Source organism: Ovis canadensis, chromosome 17, assembly GCF_042477335.2.
Source record: "Ovis canadensis isolate MfBH-ARS-UI-01 breed Bighorn chromosome 17, ARS-UI_OviCan_v2, whole genome shotgun sequence".
In the NCBI taxonomy this organism is placed as follows: Eukaryota; Metazoa; Chordata; class Mammalia; order Artiodactyla; family Bovidae; genus Ovis; species Ovis canadensis.
The window spans coordinates 74,705,674-74,725,669 of NC_091261.1; the positions used below are offsets into that span (position 1 = coordinate 74,705,674).

Sequence of the window (19,996 nt, forward strand, 5' to 3'; positions counted from 1 at the left end):
TTTATAATTGCTGTAACCAGGTCTTTCCCATGGTTCTTGAGGACTGGGCATGGATTTCTGAGGAACCGTTCTGTAACCCATTTGTGTAGCTAGGAACTGACAGAGCAAGTCCTCACTTGACTCTGGGGCTGGAACTCTGGCTGCAGAGGCAGGACCCTCGGTGGCGGGCAGATGGTCCTGGAACTTCCAGGAATGATGGAGCTGTTACGAGAGTTTGTCAGACCACGGTCCACGATTCTGCTCACCATCAACTAGCTAAGTGAAATTAATCAATGAAGTCACGTCTTTGAGCCTCAGTGTCCTTCATCCGTGAAGTCGTGTTAATGACGACCGTTGGCATGCACTGAGCGCCAGCTACGTGCTGGACGTTGTTTTCAGTGTTTATATTCATTAACTCACTTAATCTTCATAACAGCCCTATGAAGCAGCTGCTAGTATCACATTCCCATTTTACAGATGGGGAAGGCGTGGCACAGGGAGGTTAGCTCTTTCACTCGTAAGTGGCCTGGCCAGGATTTAAACCCAGGCAGTCTGAGTCCTCAGCCAGCGTTCTTTTAACTCTGTGGTGTGCGTGTGCTCAGTTGCTAAGTTGTATCCAGCTCTTTGTGACCCCATTGACTGTAGCCCACCAGGCTCCTCCATCCATGGGATTTCCCAGGCAAGAATACTGGAGTGGGTTGCCATTCCCTTCTCCAGGGGATCTTCCCCAGCCAGGGACTGAAACTGCATCTCTTGCGTCTCCTGCATTGGCAGGCACGTTCTTTACCACTGTGCTACCTGGGAAGCCCTTTTAACTCTGCAGCTTTATTTTTTTTAATAATATTTAATATAATGTCCATATTCCATCTACTTCTCACACTACTGGGCTTCCCTGTTAGCTCAGCTGGTAAAGAATCCACCTGCAATGCAGGAGACCCTGGTTTGATTCCTGGGTCGGGAAGATCCACTGGAGAAGGGATAGACTGCCCACTCCAGTATTCTTGGGCTTCCCTGGTGGCGCAAATGGTAAAGAATCTGCCTGCGATGCAGGAGACCTGGGTTAGGAAGATCCACTGGAGAAGGGAATAGCTACCCATTCTAGTATTATTGCCTGAAGAATTCCATAGGCAGAGAAGCCTAGCAGGCTACCGTCCATGGGGTCACAAAGAGTCGGACATGACTGAGCAACTCACACAGTACTATTGCCAGGCACTGTTCTAGGCACCGGGAATACATCAGCTGGAAGAATTTCTGCATCTTGCAGACACAGAGGAAGAACTCCCTAGACCCCTACATCACACGGTTCCTTCCTGCTACCAGCAGTTTGGGAGGCAAAAGCATCTGTGTCTCAGAGCATTTGTTCTCCCATCTCAGCCTCCCTTTGGGAAAAGCCATTTTTCTCGCCTCTCAGAAGTGGAGGGACGCTTCCTTGGGAAAGAGAGACGATCCTCCATCCAGCTTTTTCTGCTGGGAAAGGTAGCCGCTGATGGGGACTAACATCAAAACCTGTAAAGAAAAAGGGAACAAATCCAAACCACTTGACGGGGGCTCCCATGGCCCTGAGAACCGCAGGCTGGTATGATGTCCCTCTGCATGTTCAGGGAGTTCTGATTCTGTAAGAGAGTACAGTACCCATTAAGTTCCAAATGCAGCCCTGAGACAACAGTGTTTGGGTACAGAGTGTAGGGAGAGAAGGGTGCAGGTGCTGAGTTAGGAAAATTTTTTTATTTTAGCTGCACCATGCTGTATGGCACGTGGGATCTTAGTTCCCCGACCAGGGAGTGAACCTCATCCTTGCCAGTGAAAGCACGAGACCCAACCAGGTCCCAACCAGGACCCATGGTCCCTGGTCCCAATCACTGGACTGCCCACGAATTCCTGCAACATGATTCTTGTTTTGTTTCTGACTGCACCTCGCACCATGTGGGATCTCAGTTCCCTGGCCAGGGATCGAACCTGCATATCCTGCATTGGAAGTGTGGAATCTTAACCACTGGACTACCCAGGGAAGTCCCCTTCCTTCAACACGATTCCTGATTCTGCAAGATGGAGTCATAATCTCAGGTTTCCTGCTGAGCAGAAGCCTCAGTTTCTTCTTCTGTAAAATGGGCGAATAATGGGCCCTATCTCCTAGGTAGGATTGCTAAGAGGATTAAATGGGATCTTTCCTGTAAATCCCCTGGCCCAGCCAGACTTAATAAAGTTCTATGTTGGCTTCCCTGGTGGCTGAGACAGTAAAGAATCCACCTGCAATATGGGAGATCTGGGTTTGATCCCTAGCTTGGGAAGATCCCCTGGAGGAGGGCATGGCAACCCTTTCCAGTATTCTTGCCTGGAGAATCCCCATGGACAGAGGATCCTGGTGGGCTGCAGTCCATGGGGTTGCCAAGAGTCAGACAACACCTGAGCAACTAAGCACAGCACAGTACATGTTTGACTCAAGGTTTCTCAATCTCACCACTCTTGACTCCTGGGACCTAAGCCTTTTTCGTTGTGGCCTGGGATGGGGTCTGTCCTGTGCACTGCAGGATATCAAGCAGCATCTCTGATCTATACACACAGGATGCCAGTAGCACCCTCCTAGCTGTGACGACCAAAAATGTCTCCAGACCATGCCAGATGTCCCCGGGGAGGAGGCGAGGAGCAAAACTGCCCTGAGCCTGGTTGAAAACCTCTGGTCTAAGCCTTTCTTGTTGCTATTATGAACATTAGTTCCCTTCTCATGTGAGGCTGAGGCACCTGATTTGCAAGGGGAGGCCAGGTTGAGCTTTGGAAGCTGCAGCTCTTGCTGCTGCAGACTGCCTGGGCAGTTTGCAAGGTTCGTAATAAACCTCAATCTCAGTAATGAGATTGACGCGGATGAGTGATTTTTTTTTTTTTTGACCAAAATTCATGTTTAAATTTTGGAAACTCTTTACGGGAGCATTGTCTGGAGAAATTGTTCCAGCTGGGGTTCTGCTGAGGTTGTCAGAGGGTGACACTGGGCTTGGAGTCTGGAGAGAACACCTTGAATTTATAGAATTTCTCCTTTCCCTTTAAAAAGGTAATGTTTTTCAAAATTTATATCATTGAATGAACTTTGCAAAAGAAGTAGACAACTCAAAACAGGAAGTGTAAAATGGAAACTCACCCGTAACTGGGATCCTGTCACTCAGAGATAATTTCTATTGCAGTATGTGTAAAGAAAATTACCAGCCAGTATCACTGATGAGCGTAGATGCAAAAATACTATTACAAAATGTGTGTTTTATAAAGACAGGACATACTGTTTTCTGACCTGCCTTTTTCATCTAACAGCGGCTGGAACATTTTCATGTATCATTAAACGATGAATAGTCTTCCATAAAATTTTTTTATTTTTCCTGCTTGAAAACCTCCTGTGGCTCCTGGCAGCCTGGAAATAGTCAGGATTCACAGGAGGAAAAGGATGAAGCCACACTCCTTGACTCATGTTGTCCAGGTGTTACCTAGACACATGGAGGCAGAGACCATGGACCCCATGAAAGGAGAGGGCAGTGGTCGGGTTCTGGGAAGCCATTTTTGCCTCCAGGGTGAGGCGCAGACATTTCTGGCTGCTGTGTATCGTCTCCAGTGCCTAGCCCTGTCTGTCTTTCTGATCGTGTCCCTCATTCATAGCCTTCTGTCCAGTTCCTACCCTGGAGTGTATTGATATTAATCCATCTCGTCTCACTGTTACCCTGGAGGGTTGTTTCCCTAGCAGACAGTGGTGTGATAAGCATTCTTCTGCATAAACAGTTAATCCTCATTATTTGTGGACTCTATATTTTCAAATTCAGCTCCTCGTTAAAATTTGTGACCCCCCACAAAGCCATACTCTCTGTCCTTTATTAGTCATTCGTGGGCATGTGCGCATACGGAGTGGAGAAAAATTTGAGTTACTCAATGCACAGGTTGCCAGCTGAGGTTGAAGGAGGTAAAGCTCTGTCTTCTTGTTTCAGTTCGTACTGTAAACAAGTATCCTTTCCCTATAAATCGAGTACCACATTTTTAGCATTTGTGTGTTTTGGCATGATTTTGCTACTTATAATGGCACCCAAGTATAGTGATAAAGTGCTGTTGAGAGTAACTAAGGACCAGAAGGCTGTACGGTGCCTTATGGAGAAAATACGTGTGTTAGTTTCATTCAGGCATGAGCTGTGCTGTTACTGGCTGTCAGTTCAATGTTGGTGAATCGACCCCGTGCGTGTGTGTGTGCTCAGTTGCTCAGTCGTGTCCAGCTCTTTGAGACCCCATGGACTGTAGCCCGCCAGGCACCTTTGTCCATGGAATTTCCCAGGCAAGGAGTGGGTTGTCATTTCCTTCTCCAGGGATTCTTTCCAACCCAGGGATCAAACCCGCATCTCCTGCATTGGCAGGCAGGTTCTTTACCACTGCACCACCTGGGAAGTCGAATCAACTACACACACACACACACACACACACTCACATATATATATTTCAACAATGTACATGTTAAATAAGATATCTTCAAACAGAAGCACACATAAAACCATGTTATATATTGATTGGTTGGTGAACATGTGACCAGAAGCCTGTAGTTACCTAATATTATATTTCTCCCAGAAGCAATGATTCAGTATTCACTCATTTAGTGTGTGTGCTGACTTTATAGAATATATCTCTTGAGTAATGAGAGTTGATTGTGATTTTGCATGTCACCATGATTATTGCCTTTGGTTAAATTTCTGAGAGTGGAATTACTGAGCCCACATGGAATGCCTCTACTGAGGTCTTTTCAGTTTGTATCAGTTAGTTCTTACTGCATAACAAACCTGTTTCCACCTCTGTAAAACACTGATTTTTAAAAAGCCGCATTACTTCCTGTCAACTTATGAGGAATCAAAGAGGTAGTGTCTGGCAAGTTGGTTAACTCTGGGCCTGGTGAGCAGTATGTGCTTTATAAGTACAAGCTCCATCATAGCATTTACTTGTATTGAAGATCTGTAGCAGGTACACTCACGAACGTAATCATAGGTTAATGTTATTTCTCCCCATTGAAGAGATAAGGAAGCTAAAGCCCAGGGAGGTAACACAACTTGTCCAAGATGTCAGAGCCAGGAAATGGCATGACCAGTCATTACATCAGAGTTTCTACCGTCAGCTCAGTCCAATAGGGCTGTTGTGCATGGACTCATTATGATGGCCTAAGACTGAACCCACAGTATCTCTGAGGTCTGCCTGTACCATATGACCCAGCAGTTAAACTCATGGACATTTTTCCAGGAGAAATGAAGACCTGTGTTCACACAAAAACCTGTACATGAATGTGTATAGTGTCCATAGCAGCTTTATTCATAACAAATGATCCCAAACAGGAAACAGCCCAGATCTTCTTCAGTGGATAAAGGGTTAAACAAATTCTGCTCTCTATGGAATATTACTTAGTCATAATAAGGGACAAAAGAAAAACAAAAAACTAACAACAAATAGTAATAAGGAGCAAACATATAACAGTCTTGGTGCATCTCCAGAGAGTTATACTGAGTGAAAAAAAGCCAGCCCCCTAGGGTTGCACAATATATGAATTCATTTGTCATTCTTAAAAAAAAAAAATTATGTACTTTTTGGCTGCACTGGGTCTTTCATTGCTGTGAGTGGGTTTTCTCTAGTTGCAGTAAGGGGGGCTACTCTTCATTGTGGTGCACAGGTTTTTCATTGCAATGACATCTCTTGTTGCAGAGCATGGGCTCTAGGGCCCAGAGGCTCAGTAGCTGTGGGATATGGGCTTAGTTGCCCCTCAGCATATGGGATCTTCCTGGACCAAGGATCAAAGCTGGGTTCCCCACATTGACAGGTGGGCTCTTAATCAGGGGAATACCAGGGAAGTCCCATTTGTCATTCTTAAAATCACAAAGATTATAGAAACTGAGAACAGATGAGCCGTTGCCCGAGGTTAGGAGGGAATGGGGGCAGGAGGGAAGTGGGGGTGGCTGTAAAGGGGCAATGGCAGGGGTCTTCCTGGTGGTGGAAATATTCTGTATCTTGTATCAAGATATAAATATCCAGAGTGTGCGATTATATTCCAGTTTTGCAAGATGTTACCACCGGGGGGAGGGCTTCCCAGGTGGTGCTAGTGGTTAAAGAACCTACCTGCCAATGCAGGAGATGTAAGAGACACTGGTTCGATCCCTGGGTCAGAAAGATCCTCTGGAGGAGGAAATAGTAACCCACTCCAGTGGTCTTGCCTGGAGAATCCCATGGACTCAGGACCCTGGCAGGCTAGAGTCCATGGGTTGCAAAGAATTGGACACAGCTGAAGCGACTTAGCAAAACACACACCACTGGGCCCTAGAGCCCATGCTCTGCAACAAGAGATGTCATTGCACGTGATCTCTTTGAATTATGTCTTATATTTACATGTGTACTTACAATTATCTCAAAATCAAACATTTAAATTAAGAAAGGCATTCCAGACTATTATATATAGAATGGATAAGCAATAAGAACTACTGTATAGCACAGGGAACTATATTCACTGTCCTGTGATAAGCCCTAATGGATAGAGTATGAAAAAGAATGTATTTGCATGTATAACTGAATCACTATGCAGTAGAAATTAACACATTATAAATCAACTATACTTCAGGAAAATAAATTTTTGAAAAAGACATCCTATCCATTGCCAATCAATGATTCCTTGTTCTATTTTGCAGAAGGAAGCACTCCAAGCAGTGAGAATCAAAACTGATCAATGGAGGGTGAATTTTAATATTCCCCAAGTTTTGTCCCCTTCTGTCACTCAAGCAGGGGTCTTGCCTACTGAGATTATTCCAGTAATCTGAGATTACTTCCAGTCTTTCATTTAATTAATAGTTTTATCATTTGTTAATGCTTCCATAGGGCTAATCCAGCTCAGCTTCCATGTTGCCCTGGTAATCTAAGACGAACGTCCCCATTTGCTACTAAGAGAAACTAGAAAAAAAGATTTTCTTAGGAGCTTCCAAATGCAGGTCTCACAGTTCTTTCTTCTTCATACATGAGCTGGCATGTGTATCATGTAGGATATGGGACCATTCTTCTTTTTCCTAATCACTGAATTCATCTTCATCTAGCATCTATCTTTTCAGGCTACTTCAGAAATCGCCAGCTTTTGAGAGCAGAAGACACAAATCAGGCATCTTACCTGCACCTAAATCTCTCCACCTGCGGCCAACCTGGGCAGACCCAAGGTTTCCTTTCGGACCCATGAAGAGGTTGCTATGGATTCAAGAACAATGGGATGATTTTTTTTTTTTTCCCTCAAAGAGTTACGCAATTTTCCAGCTGCTTCTGGAAGTAGCAGCTCTCCACTGAGCACATTTGGGTCAGGTGTGGGGTGAGGTGGGGATGTGGCATTGCTTCTGGCTTTGGTTACTTTCTGTGCAAGAATCATCTTCTTCACCCTAAGGATAAAAACTGGAAGACAAATGCCTTGGGATCCTTCTCAGTATATTTCATGGTTGTGGTATTGTGGTGTCATCTGTGGGGAACTGATGTCCTAGGAAATTTTGCTTTAATTTTATCATTTATAGAACTGGGAGATGGGAATCAACACATTTTAAATAACTTCTGCATGCCAGGCACTATGCTGGATGCTTTGCCATGCCTTAATTCATTGAATCTAAACTCCTGAATCTTCAAAACCATTCACTGAAGTAAGCACTTGGATGAGTCCCCCTATATAAAGGAGGAGAACTGGGTGCAGAGAGGGGAAGTGACTTGCCTGAGGTCACACAACTGTTAAGACGTGGAGCCTGGATTTAGAGCCAAGTCTGTCAGCATCTAAAGTCCATGTTTTTTCTATTCTGTCATGCTGCCAGAGAGGCATTTTAATGTTTAGCGAAATGACTAACTGAGGGCTTATGCCAAGTCAGTCTCTTTGATAAGTGCATTACTAACTGGGACCTCATGGAATCCTTCCTAAGGTGCGCCTATTATCTATCTCTATTTCACTGAGGCTTAGGTGGGCCAGTGGTTAAGGCTGTGGGTCCAATGGAGGGGGCGCTGGTTTGATCCCTGGGGAACTAAGATTCCATATCTTGGATGGTGCAGCCCGCCCCCCCACCCCAAACCCTGAGGCTTAGAGAGGAAACATAATTTGCTTTGATAGCTGTTTTGGTTCAGGTGGACCATGCTTTACATAACACACACTTCTGTGGCTGATACTGAAAAATTCCTCATTGTTAACTGCAAAGGTGTTTTGCTTTGGGAAGTAAATAGCCTACCCCATCAGAAGATCTGCTTTGTCAGTCCAGTTTACCAGGCCTGAAGATTAGCTTCCCCAAATCTTGACATTTCAGAGCTTGGTATTTGAGAAAGGGTCTCTGGCTATCAAGAGGACAGCTTCACGCTACAGATCAGGAAATTCAGGTCCAGGGAGATGAAGGCAACTGCCCCAGGACACACAGTCTGACGGCAGCAGAGATGGACTCGAAGCTCTGCGCTCTGACTTTTTTAGGCCTGGGTCGCCCAGTTATTAAGTCGGGGACTTCGGCCAGGAAAAGAGAGGGAGGGACCCTGTAATCCTTCATTTCCCCACCTGCGAAACTGGTCAAGATAGGCCCTCCTGTGTAGTGGTGGGGGATACGCGGGTGTGGGAGTCCAGGGGCCGCCACCTTGTGCTAGCAAAGTGACAAGGTGTAGTGGAAAGAAGATCTCAGCCTCAGGAGTTCCCAGAAGCGGTGGGAGGGTGTGCTGGCTGCAGAGGCGGAGCTTCGGGAGCCAGAGGCGGGGATTCGAGGGTTCTGGGCGGAGCTTGAGATTTAAAACAGTTAGATGGGCCCTGGGCGGGAATTCAGTCGTGTCCGACTCTTTGCGACCCCATGGGCCGCACCACGCCAGGCCTCCCTGTCCATCACCAACTCCCGGGCGGGAATTGCGATGCCACAAATGAGGGTTGTTCGCCCGTGGGCGGGGCTTCTAGAAGTTGGGACTGGGTTTGTGACGCAGAAGGGACAGTTCTGAAGGGATGGGAGGGGAGCTGGGCTTAAGGACCCAAGAAGCCGGCGAAGGGTTCGGATGGGGCAGTGGGCGGGGCTTAGAGGAGCTGATGTTCCGGTTTTAAGGGACTCTGGGGGAATTTTTGAGGAGCCAGGGAATGCGGCTCGGCCGAACCAAGCAGGTCAGTGGGCGGGCTCTAAGGTCGCCGCTCCCTGTTCTGAGGGGCAGTGGGCGTGGCTCTCCGGTCACTCCGAGGGCTAGTGGGCGGTGCTTGCGCTTGGGCACCGCCTTCTTCCAAGGCCTACCTGCATCCCTCGGCGCGACCAGAGGAGGCGCTAGGGAGAGTGAGGCGTGGAACGCGGGGTGGGAAGCGGGCTTCCCCTCCCGGAAGTGGGCGTGGCGTGCCGCAGTGCGGCGGCCCTGGTTGGGCGCGGCACGGCGCGGGGCGGGGCCTGCGTGCGGCGGCGGGGGCGGTGGCGGCTGTCCGCGCCCCTCCCCCGCGCAGCGCTCAGTGCCAGGCGGGAGGCGGTAGCGGTTGGAGGCTTTGCCGGGCTTTGCGGTGGGGACTTCGGCAGCGGCGCCTCAGGCACCTCGGCCCTGGTGAGCTGCGCGCGCCCGGCAGGGCCGCTTGGGAGCAAGCGAGGCGGGTGGACGGATCTGTCCTCTCAGTATGTGCGGGCGCCGGCTGACAGGAGCCGGCGGGGCGTAGGGCAGGGCCCGGTGGAGCGGACAGGGCTGGGTGGGCGCGCGCGGCGCGGGTCCCTGGGTCGGGGGCCCGCCCTGGCCGGTGTGCAAGGGGCAGGGGTCGGGGCTGCTTTGGGAGACTTGGGGTCCAGCGGGGCGGGGAGTTGAGGACCGAACCGCTCGGCCTGAGGAGAGTAAACCCAGGTCGCCTGTGGGGAAGAGGCTGCTCAGGGGAGACTTTTAGGGGTCCGGAACCCTCCTGGACGGGTGAGGAGCCGCGTGAGAATGGGGCTACCCCGGGAAGGATTGTAGGGGTCAGGGCTCCGCCGGGTTGGGTGGGGTCTTGGGTGGGGTGGGGCTGCGAGAGGCCAGGGCGCTGAGCCCGGGGGCGCCAGGCCTGGGGGCGGGGCTTGAGCCGCCCTGGGGAGCGAGGAGGGGGCGGGTGCCAGGGTCCGGGCTCGCGTGGGGTCTGGGGGAGCTGGGTTCTGCTTGGGAGAGGTGAGGGCGGCGGTCTGGCCTTGGGGTGCCTGCTTCGGGGTGAGAGGCCGGCACTGGACCCTGAAGAGCTGGGTTGGGGGTCGGGAAGGGCGGGGCAGGGCTGGGTTTGGAGTGATGTGGGTGGGGGCGGTTTGAGAGGAGGCTGAGCCGGGCGGTGGGAGCCGAGATCTGGGACTGGCGGGGGAGGGGCGAGGGGGCAGGTTGGGAGAGGAAGAATGGGGCAGGAAGGCGGCAGGGTCGGGGGCCTGGAGCGTCCGCGTGCGCTGGGTGATTCAGAGCTAGGCTCGGGTGAGAGCGGAGCAGCTGGCGAGGGACGCAGTTAAGACGGAGCGCGGTGCAGGTGGGGCTCTGCTGCGCCTAAATGACTGAGGATGAGCTCAGATGTAGAGGCTGGAAATACGGGAACCGAGCCCTCCCGCCTGTCCACACAGGCGCGCACACTCTGCTCTCCGTCTCGAATGATATGAATGTGTTGCGGGCAAGTGGCCGGCTGCGGGAAGAGCCGAGAAGAAAGGGGCTTCCTTTTGCAGGAGAGGCGCTGGCCCTCCCGTCCTTTTTTGGGAGTGTTCAAAGGGTTTTGATGGCTGGAAAAGGAAACGTAGGCTTTACTGCATCGCGGTTTAGAATCACATCCTATATTTGGCTTTAATGTAGGCTGTCCTTGTTTTGTGGTGTCTGAAGTCCTTGCTCTACATGTTGCAAACGTGGGATTCAGGGTAAGAAGCAAATTGCAAGTCGCTCATCTTCCCCAGGGGAGCAAGATACAGAGGCCTTTCTTTCGTATAAGACATTTAAGCAGAATTGAATATAGTGTGTGTTTGTAAACTGGTTCTGGGGAACGAATGTATTTACTTTTGGAAATGGTTACAACAAAATAGCAGGCCCTCTCACTTAAGCCTTCCTGCCCAGGGTTCCATCCTCAAACAGCACTTGTAGGGCTGGTAGTCACTCTATAATAATACATTTCATTGTCCTTATCTGGCAGAACTCTCTCCTGACACCAGCCTGCTAGAATAGACAGAAACATGATTAAGTATAAGCAGTTGCTTTGTACCGTCTGCTGTTCAATTGTGAAGGCAAATAGATATCTGTTTATAGGACTGCGCTTTCTGCACTGCCTGTAAAACAAGACATGGGAAGACTATTTTGGACTTGATTCTATGTATTTCAGAAAATTAATTAAAGGAAACATTTTTTTTTTCTTTTGCCTTGGAGGTACATTTCAAATTCACAGCACCATGTTTGGATATGAAGCCTAATAGTAACTCTTGGGTCTGGGAGTTTGCATAAATAAATAGAAGGAGAAAGTGAAATAAAACTGGGAATTGTGTTGTATATTAGGCCTCCCGGTGCCATGTTCTGTGGTGGATGTTTGTCGTGTGTGTTGGGGATTAAACAAAGATTGGTATAAAGGTTGGGTACACACCTTTTTGACAAATCAGGAGTGTGCCCTGTCTGTGTTTGTTTTCAGTTATTTGTGGAAGGTACATTAAAGCCTGATGGATTCTGATGGACACATACTAATGAGAGATCACTGCACAAAGTATTACATTTTTCATGATCATTTGTTTCTTTGGCATGCAGATTGTGCTAATCAAAAGTTATGTCTATTACTTTATATATAGTTTGGGATCAGATTCAGGGTTGACAGGACTTTTGATGTGTATGCTGCTTCATTTTTTTTTTTTTAAATTAAGGTGTAATTGACATGTAACATTGTTTCATGTGTACAGCATAATGATTTGATATTTGTATACACTGAAATGATCACCACAATAAACCTAGTTACCATTTGTCACCATACAAAGTTACATTTCTTTTTTCTTTGTGATGAGAACTGTTAAGATTTAGTCTCTTGACAGCTTTCAGCTGTGCACTAGGTTATTGACTAGTCACCGTGTTGACTGTAAAATCCCATGACTTACGCATGTTTTTACTAGAAATTTGTACTTCTTGACTCCATTCACCCCTAACATATAGCCCTTTTTAAATACTTGGATTTTTTGATTTAAGTTTTATGCTTACCACAGCTGTCGCTGTTGAGATTCACTCCACCCATGAAGAGAGTCACTCAGATACCTACGAAATGGAATGTACAAAAGGAGAAGCGATCAGTTCTTAGTTATGTCACTGGGGGTGTGGAAATTCATTTCTGTAAGATGGCAGATTATTTCTTAATACTTTGTTTTGTTGCGAACAGTGTTTTAGAAATATTATATTAAACCAAGTTGTTTTACCTTTGATTTCTTTTTCAGAGGTGGAACAATAAAAAATTTTGGGTGCTATTTTCAGATGCAGGGTACAAATCCAGGTTTGTTTTCCTTTGGATTCATCCTGTTCCTGAGTTATAAGAACTCTTTTCTGACATGTGTATGTCTTTTTAAACATAAGATGCCTTTTCTCTATTAAAACATGGAAATACTCATGAATATTTTAGTATGACCTAGTACCCAGAATGTTAAGTAATAGAATCTCTCTGGGTTTTCATTGCCCTAGTTCAGATCCTTTAAAATGAGTGAACAAGATTCTACACTCCTTTTGAGAGCTTATTTTGTATTTCAGTGGCACATAATGCAATCCTTTTGTTTTATAACTACTTTATGGAGCTATAATTCACATATCATACAATTCACCCATTTAAAGTGTAGAATCCACTGATTTTTGGTATATCCACAGAGTTGGACAGTCATCATAACAATTTTAGAATATTTTCATCGACCCAAAAGAAACCCTGTACCCATTAACAGTCTTACCCCCATCCCTCAATTCTTTTCCCTCCCCTGCTCTAGACAACTACATATCTACTTTTTGTTTCTATGGATTTCCCTTGTTTTGGACATTTTCTATAAGTAGAATCATACAATATGTGGTCTTCTGTGTCTTTTATTAAGCATAGTGTATGGAAGGTTTTTCTCTGTTGCAGCGTGAGTAAGTACTTCATTCTTTTTCTAATAGTTGAAAAATACTCTTTCCATTGCTTATCCATTCATCAGTTGATGGACATTTGGGTGTTTCTCCTTTTTGACTATTATGAATAATGCTTCTGTGAACATTTGTGTCCAAGTTTCTGTATGGACATATGTTTTCCTTTCTCTTGGGAATTACTGGGTCATATTGGTTACTCTGTGTTTAACTCTTAGAGGAACTGCCATATTTTTCCAAAGCAGTTGCACCATTTTACAGTCCCACCCGCAGTGTATAAAGGTTTTGATTTTTCTGCATCTTTGCCAACACTTGTTATCCTCTGACTGTTTGATACTAGGCGTCCTAGTGGGTGTGAAGTGGTATCTCATTGTGGTTTTGATTTGCATTTCCCTCTTGTCCTTTGGGATCCGTGAAACCTTCCTTAGTTCTCGCAGGCAGACATTGTCCCTGTCCTCATACCTCGGACATTCATCACTCCCATCTGCTACAAGGAACTGTATCTGAACTTGAGCTCACAGTCTGAAAGGCACCTTCCTATAGAAGGCAGAATGTGAGAGAGAAATGGACATGGAAGGCAGATTGAGATTCGCTTGCTCATAGCATGGTCTCTAGTGCTGAATGATTATTTTTATTGAAGTTAACTGGAAAGATCCTGAGGTCAGTGGGTTTGTTTCTCTGGTTATTATTTATACCGTTGTTGTCAATGTCAAAATAACATAAAGTACAGAGGTAATTCCCCTCTGCCTTTCTGGCAGAGTCCAGCTCTTACCAAAAAATTGCTCAGATGTAAACTGAGTGTTTGAAACATTTTCCTGAGGGCAGAATATTCTCATCCAGGCTCTTTCCCCCTGATAAACAGTGATGACTGGCTCACAGCCTTCTCAGCAGGGCAGATGGCCAGGGAGCACATTTGGTTGGTATGATTTAGCCACACCAAGCGCAAGCAGGCTTACCCTGATGGTGTTGAGTCAGTCAGTCAGTGCTGGAACTGCTCATGTGCACCCCTGATGGTGGGCGAAAATTGAGTTTTAAAGGCGCATACTGCCTTCCTTTTCACTTGCTCTTGCTTCTCTCAGAGCATCTGATTAACGCTTTAATTAAAAATACCCCAATTAGTATCTTCCTAAGAATTAGAAAAAAACCAGTTGGTCATTTGAGGTTATGTTTTCTTTTTTGTGTGGTCACTGAAGTGATTGGAGTGGAGTGAGGTAAATTTCTAGGACTTCCTTGGTGGTCCAGTGGTTAAGAATCTGCCTTGCAGTGCAGAGGTCATGGGTTTGATCCCTGGTTGGGAAACTATTAATAAGATCCCATACGCCGACGGGCAACTAAGCCGAGCTGCCTCGACTACTGAGCTTGTGCTCCACAACTAGAGAGTCTGGAGCGGATCCCTCATGATGCAACAAAGATCCCGTGTGCTACTGCAGCCAGATAAATAAACAAATGCTTTGAAAAAATAATAATAAATTTCAGATTTGTTCTTTGTCTCATCAGGCTCAATGAGCTATCTGTTCTTATATTGTTTCTTGCTCTGAGAGTTTTGTCTTTAGAGAAATTGAAGCAACGAATAATGCAGACCTTCAGAGCCAGACTGAGGGGGTTTCACTCTCTACTCCTGTTTTTAATAGCTGCGATTTTGTCAATTACCTGAGCTCCCTGAGCCTTAGTTTCCTCTTCTGTGATACAGAGAGGCCAACAGTACCTTGCTAGGTTTTGAGTAGACTCTGAATAAATTTGTGTTCCCTCTGTCTTCACTCTTAAATGTCTATTAATGAATGGAATTGGGGAGAATCAATGAGGGGAAGTTTAATAACATTTTATTTTTGATGTTAAGCTATTAGTGTATGGATTCTCACTCCTACCTCTGCATTTTAGACTTCATATCCAACTTGAATCACCGGAGAGGAAAAAAGTGTTTAATTTTAGGATAGGAAGGTAGTGTTAAAAATGAGACAGTTTTTGGCCATCCATCTGAATTGAAACTGTCTATTCAGACGAGCTTCTCTTATGCAGGCCTTAGGCTTGTATTCAGTCTGTGTATTTTAAGGAAAAAGGTTTAGCTACTGGCAAAAAGATTGGTCTTCTTAGGATTTGGAAGGAGATTGTGCTGCAGTGTGTGAGATGCTCACGGGATGGAGTACGATGTGAGTGGCAGTGTTGTGATCAAGTGTAACGTTCTGTGTGGGAATAGAGCCTCCGTTGTCTCATGGGATGTTAAATTAGGCCTGTCATTTGAATCTTACATTAATGACAAAAATCATTCCTTCGGTTTGCCATAGTCAAGAGAAATCAAATTAATGCGGAGGTTGGGGGTGAAGGTGTACTCTAAGTGGAAGTAGAAACGCTTGTGTTTTGCATGACTGAAGGTGGGAATTTCACAATACGTATTTTCCCCCCTTTGGTCATGCAATTATCTCCATTTTAAAAAATTATGAATAATAGATTGTAGTTTTAGCTCTGGTAGGTCACTGTCTTTTGACAAATGTATCATTTTAGTGGGTTTGGGAGATTATTTCTCAGGCCCAGAGGTCCTCAACTTGATGCCTGTGAGGTTTAGCTCGGTCAGTCCAGCTGCCTGGGCTCCAGCTCCCTGGTGACTCTGAATCACAGCTCGAGCGGAAAGTACCTCGCTCGCTTGTTCCTCATCTGATGACCAGGGGCCTGTGGTCACGGGCGTTTGAGAGACTTGCCAAAATCAGGAACTTGACTGTCCCTCCCTTCTGCCTCCACCTCCTTTCATGGATGGTGTAAGTTCATTTTTGTAATTGGTGGTGTTGATTTATACTATAGTGTGGATTTTTTTTTTAACAGTGTGAACCCCGATGGGCTTTCCTTGATTTTTAGTCCTTGACACAATGCAGCAATTCCCTCTTAAGCTTCCACTGTGGTCTTTTGCCAAACTTACACACTGAGCCCACTCACTGTCATTCACTTCAGTTCATCATCCAGATTGGTAGTTAGCACCAATTTCTTTTTTCCACTTCTCATCTGCAGATTGTTCATGTACTAAACTAGGAAACTTGGTCCAGATTTTCAGGGTTTCTTTTTAGATGTAGTTTGGGGAAACGTGAAAATACTTGGACTCTCTTGGATAGCCTTTGGTAGATGTCCTAGTTTCCATGTAAAGCTCCTTGACACTATTTTATTGACCCCTTTTTGTATCCTCAATCTTGTAATCTGACCATTATAGTATGTAGTTATGGTAAGGATTTATCTTGGGTGTTTCAAAGACCAATTAATATTGCAAAGGTCAGCCCCATTAGGCCATTCATACATGAAAAGGCTCATTTTGACAGAAACAAGATCTGACGGGTACTGGAACTACAGACAGGTGTAGTGAAAACCCCATGGGGCTGGCAGAAGTTGATCATTGCTTCCCATTGTGGTCATTATGTTTCTGGGGAACCAAGGTAACCTGGGCAGATGGCCATTTGGTGGAAGAGCCTTTTTGGCCCCATTGTGAACTCATAGTGTGTCCCATGTTCTGACAATTGCTGAGGTCTTCATCCTGTATGAACAAAGCCATAGTTTTTTCAGTTTTGTAAATGGCCGTAAACACACGTGGGAAAGAAAGTGTTGGGAGAGTGAAGCCTTTGGGGGTGTATTTTCCACTCTTGACATTATCAAGTTCTTGACAAAATTCACAGGCTCCCCCTCTGTAGGATGAATGTTTACTCACCATTATTTGCTTACTGCACATGAAAGATACTTAAATTCCTTTTCATAATGGTCAAGCATTCTTTTCTAGTTAAAGACTCTAATTCCTTTCATTCTTAGGAACTTAAAGAATTGAGGCCGATTTATTAATATAAGAACTCAAGCGCTGCCTGAGCGGTGACTGAGAAACCCAAGTAAACTTGAGCTATCATCTCCGTTAAGCAGAAGGATTTATTAGGAGACTAGTCACTTTACAAGCTAGATGATAAATTAATTTTGCGGTTAGTAGTGTCTTTAGTTTAACATTTTCATCCTAGTTTTTCTTGGCAAGCAGGCGAGAAGCCAGAGCCAACAAGTGTTGGCCATAGCTCTTTGGGGCGATACTTAATAAGATGCGTGTTGTCCCCTTAGGCTCCCTGTCTTTTGTGTGAACCGCTGTTGCTTACAGTGTTACAGAGGAAAAGGGAAACTGGAAGTGTGTATGCTTCTTTATTTTAACCCTGCGATGTCCTTGACCTTTTGCGGTATAGAGCTATCTTGCATGCCCTGGGCTGAATTACAATGTCAAGTGGAACAAGTGATATGTCTTACCTGCAAAGGATAGTTGTGAGTCACTCGTTCCCTGACCCTGAGCAGTTCAGCTGCAGCTTCTGTTCTGGAGGCAGCGTGTCGATTCAGTCCCCAGCGCAGGACTGGGTTGCATTCCCAGTCTAACTCAGTTATTTGCAACCGAGAAGGCATTTTTTGGGTATAGATTCAGTGTTATAGCAGTGGGTAAGTTCCCAGCCTAGACTGAAGAAATCTGTTTAAGTCACAGCACAACTTTTAAAGTGTTAGTGATGATAGCTGAATTCAAGGCCTTGGGAGCTGGGAGTCGAGTAAGGAAGGAACCCAGCTCTCCCCGGTGCCCAGCCCATGCCTGTCTGTGCAGGGACATCCTGCAGCCTCAGGCCACAGCAGCCCTCCAAGTTCATCTTGCTTCTCTCGACTTGAAGCTTCCACTCCCCTGTTCAACTGATCTCCTTTAAATAGTAGTGGCAAAGCAGGTGGTTCAAATGCGTTTCTACTAACTAATGTGCTTCTGGAGGGCCGCAGTTCCTACGAGACTACCACTGTCAGTGCGAGAACAACTGTGGCCCTAATTGTCTTAGCTTATTTTGTTCATGTCTCTTGCCCCTCTTAGAGATCCAGTATTACTATTTTTACAAAGGAGATTCCTTACTGATAAACATCATCTCTGTGAAATGTTGGCCTGTAGTCAGTGTAACAGAGTTTCAAGGGAAAGGTTGAGGGAATTGGAGCGGGCTCAGGCAGAGCCCATGTAGGAGGCAGCCCTGGTTCCTGGAATTGGGAAGAAGCCTTGTCTGCTTTGGAAAGGTTCCTTCTGGAGAGCAGATGATGACATAGTCTCCCACATCCGCAAGACCTGGGAGGTGGTGGACTGGCTGTGTCTGGAGGTGGAGGGAATATGGTCAGTAGGACAGAGGGTAACATTGACGACTGGCTCGTTGGTGGCTATGCCTCTGCTGAAGTCCCCAAGGGCAAAGGTGCTGAAAACACAGTAATCACTGGTGTTGATATTGTCTGAACCATCACTAGCAGGAAACCCACTTCACAAAAGAAGCCTACAAAAAGTACATCAAAGATGATATAAAGTCAATCAAAGGGAAACTTGAAGAACAGAGACCAGAAAGAGTAAAACCTTTGATGATAGGGGCTGCAGAACACATCAAGCACATCCTTGCTAATTACTGTCAGTTCTTTTATTGATGAAAACATGAATCCAGATGGCAGGGCTGCTCTGCTGGACTACTGTGAGCATGGTGTGGCCCCGTATATGGTTTTCTTTAGGGATGGTTTAGAGATGGAATATGTTAATACACTTGGCAGTTACTTTGGGTCTGTCACCTGTCGTCATAACTGGCTGGCTGCTGCTTTTCATCCACACAGCACCAGGGCTTAGACAAATGGGACTGAAGTCATCTCAAGCTCTTCATTTGTTCTGAACGGTGATTTATTTGGCGCAAAGGCATTGTTTTTAAGAAAACATGTCATGTACATTGTCTAAAAATAAAATGCATTTAAACTCAAGAAAAAGAAAAGTTCCTCATTGAAAACAGTGAATCTGCTCAGCTTTTTTCCAAAACACTCATGATCCGTTTTTTTTTTTTTTTCCCTCTCTTTTCATTTGGGAACCGCAGCTTAAAAGGGTTTTAAGTTTTAGCAGTGACTTGGATTCTGGAATCTTAGAGTAGTGCTAGATCAGGTCAGGGTAATAATGGCTGTAAGTTGGGGTGACTTGTGCTGTCCAGAGCTGTGTGCTAGTCTCCACCTGTATTTCTAATTCTTTATAAACTCTTATCACAAAGCCCCTTCTTTCCTCAAACAAAGGGAAATAATTGATCTTTCCTTTTTGTTATTACCTCTTTAAAGGGTTTGGATTGTTTGGTTTTTAAAAACATCTTCAACATTTTATGAAACTAAGTATAATAAGGATTAGGGACTTGATTTTCCTGGTGCAGGTAGAAAAGACTTCTTCACCAAGTGTTAATGGCAGGCTTAATGTTTTGATTTACTTTTAGAATGTGTAATACTTGTAAAAATACATTACAAGCTTCCTCTAGCCCCCAGGTATGCAATTCTTGATGCTGAATTCTCTGTGTGGGGCCTGAGCCCTATGGGGGTTGAAAGGACAGGGCGGTGGAGAGTCAGTGTCTCTGGGACACTGGGTTGAGGCCCTGCCCTTGGGTTTACGAAATAGCACTGGGCTGACTCAGGGCAGGTGTAACAGGGGAAGAGTAATGTTGGCGGATAAGGCAGATGACCCAGATTGTCCAAGGTCGTGAGAACAGAATACACGTTTATACAGTGCACTTGAGTAAAATGGAAGTATGGTTTAGCTGTGGAGTTATAAAGGTAGATGGAGATGGAAGTTATGGGTGTCACTAACGTTACTGATTTCTGTGCTAATAGTAATTACATTTTGAGCTAAACGAGTAGAAAGTTTAAAACAAGTAAGTGTGGAATTATTATTTTCCAGTTTGTGAAAGTGAACACTGGCACCACTATATGCCATGTTCCTCGAAGGCAGAGAAGTCTCATGTTTTTTGTGCCTTCATTGCCCAGTCCACTGCCGTGTTCCTGGCATAGAGTAGATGTTCAGTAAATGCCAGTCAAATAATTGAACTTCAGTTTTGCCTGTTATACTTGTGCTAGGGATTGTTAGTCTTCCTATTTTGCTAGAAGATGAAAGGAATAGAGGAAATTTTCTGTGGTGTAGGACTGCTGATTGTAAACATTTGCTGGTTAAATT

At 45.6% G+C, this 19,996-nt stretch overlaps 1 protein-coding gene and 1 pseudogene across 2 annotated transcripts in view; both read left to right on the top strand.

The window, feature by feature from the left end:
• Window positions 1–9,244: 9,244 nt before the first annotated feature.
• Window positions 9,245–19,996, top strand: part of CORO1C (coronin 1C) — a 79,872-nt gene continuing 69,120 nt past the window's right edge. The window contains exon 1 of one of the 2 annotated variants that reach the window (XM_069558268.1): window positions 9,245–9,519. The gene's annotated coding sequence lies outside the window, so the exon portion shown is untranslated. The remainder of the gene's footprint in view (window positions 9,520–19,996) is intronic. The other variant, XM_069558269.1, reaches the window with a different exon arrangement.
• LOC138422297 (translationally-controlled tumor protein-like) lies at window positions 18,137–18,646 on the top strand (annotated as a pseudogene).